Source organism: Palaemon carinicauda, chromosome 14, assembly GCF_036898095.1.
Source record: "Palaemon carinicauda isolate YSFRI2023 chromosome 14, ASM3689809v2, whole genome shotgun sequence".
NCBI classification, from domain to species: Eukaryota; Metazoa; Arthropoda; class Malacostraca; order Decapoda; family Palaemonidae; genus Palaemon; species Palaemon carinicauda.
Window position 1 is genome coordinate 84,807,472 of NC_090738.1, and position 2,500 is coordinate 84,809,971.

The window sequence follows — 2,500 nt, forward strand, 5'->3', positions numbered from 1 at the left end:
GAATAGTCTGACTCCATCATACATAAATGCAATTATAAGTTGAACAGACTTAAACCAAACTTCTAAGCCGAGTTTGTATATGTTGTTGAATTATCAAAATAACTTCGAGTAAGAGGAATATATATTCAAAAGCACGTTTCCATGTTACTGATTGTATTAAGCCAGAGTTCTGAATAAAGGTTATCGCACTCAAATACAAATGATTGTACTCGAATTCAAAGATCTGTGTAACATTGTCTTGCTCATTCAAAAAAGTTGTAGATATTGGAATTTTGAAATTTGTTAAAACTTTTCATGCATTTATATCTGGTATATGGTGTGACTGACATTTTGTTATTGAGATGGAACATAGCGTTCTTATCTTGCCAAGACCTGAGACAAAAAAGAATGAAAGAAAGATAAAATAAATTAGCTCCCCTTTATCATTTATATTCTTCTAATATTTCTTTCCTCTTAGTGTGTGCTAGAACACGGTGTTAGGTTAACCTATAGAGTTTCTTTTGTTCTAAAGAAAAAACTAGGAAATTGTTCAATGCGAATTGGTGCATTACTTTTTTTCTTTAAATTTAATAACGATTTAAAAAATCTGGATTTTTTTTATCCACCAGGTTCTTGGTTTTCAAGTTCTTCCCTTCCCTACTGATAATGTTTAATTTACCGTCCTTTTTTTTAGGTCATGCAGGACAATGCCCTAGAGACTGATCATATATACATATGATCAGCGCCCAAGCCCCTCTCCATCCAATCTAGGACCAAGGAGGGCCAGGCAATGTCTGCTGATGACTCAGCAGATAGACTTATAGGCTTCATCAAACCCCCCATCCTTTCTGATATCAGCAGAAAATATAGTTTCTATATCCCTGAGATAATCTTTATGCGTTGCTTAATCAAGACTGGTGAACAAACCCTGGAATATTAAAGGGCAATTATCGTTATCATGGATCGAAAGTGTACGGAATCGAACGCAGAAACTCACAGTGTAATCAATGTTATCAAGAACATATGATTTATCGAAACCATTCCACATATGGGTTATTGTTCTTTAAAGGGTTAAAGACCGCTCATGAATGGCAGAGACAAGGGACAGTGACACTGCTCTATCAAGAAAGACAATGCCCTAGAGAATGATCATACATACATATGATCAACGCTCAAGCCCCTCTCCACCCAGGCTAGGACCAAGGGCCAGGCAATGGATGCTGATGACTCAGCAGATAGACCCAGTCTGGCGTTCACCAGTCAGGGACGTTACCACATCGGGCACAACAACCTTTGATATAGAATTACCTTTGATTGTATCATTTGTAGAGATATATATGTATTTTTTTTATTATCTGGTATAATATGTATTTGGAGGTAATTATAAATGTTTTTTTTCAACTTGGAAAAACATTTTTTGTCAAAATTAGTGGAATAGAAACTGATCAAAATTGGAATAACATTCCCAACCTATCAGTTGCAAATGATGCTTGTAACATTGCTGTTTATGGAACATCAACATCAAAATAGATTAGTTTTGTGATAGTAACTCAAATCATGATTTTGAATATTGATTAGTTAACGGAGAGGAAAAAAGTGATAATGCATAAATGGTATTTTACAGATAAATATTAACTCAACTGTTTACTCACCAATCAACACTAACGTTGAAGAAAAATATATTTGCGTACTTAATGAACATTTTGTTGTTCTTAGCTCTACTAAATGAAAATGTATTTGATTTCTATAAGTCAAGTGACGTCCTTTATTGATTGCAATCGACTTAAAAAGAAAAATCTCGAATTAAATGTAGATATAGAAATGTTGCTAGGACTTTATATTAAAACTGTAATTCTCTTAAAACTGTATACATTCTGATCTAATTTTATTAATTTATATTATTATCTATATAAAAATCTTTCGCTTCTGCCATGACAATGCTTAGCGGAACTGGTCAAGATATATGGAAAATTCATTAACCAAACGATGAAAAATAATCCTGAGCTGCAAATGACCGAAAACAGAAAATAAAAAGTCTTATTCTTATGTGTTTGCCCGATTTCAGAATTCGATGTCAGGGAGAGAATTTGATTTCAGGGAGGGAGGGAGAAGGAAAACGGAATTTTAATCAGTCCACACCCTGCATGCATATGACAGCTGTCAATGGGAAAAACCACTTTTAATTCGGAATGTTTTTGATCCGACTAAGATAATTTTTTTTTCTGGTTGCCAAAAAAGAGAAAACTCTAAATCCTTAATTAATTCGCCAGATTAAAATATATTTGAATGAAAGTATTTACCGTCTGAAAGGACGATCAATGAATGTTCATTACCACTTGGGGTTCTCATTAAGAATTTATTAAAATTCTAATCTTACTTCTTAAACCATAATTAATATCATATATCTACTTATAGGTTATAATTCAATTACATGGGAATTATATCCCATTTGAAATTGTATAAAGACTGGATGTAAATCAAACTTAAATCTATATTATTTTTTTCCTGAAAGTCCCGTGCT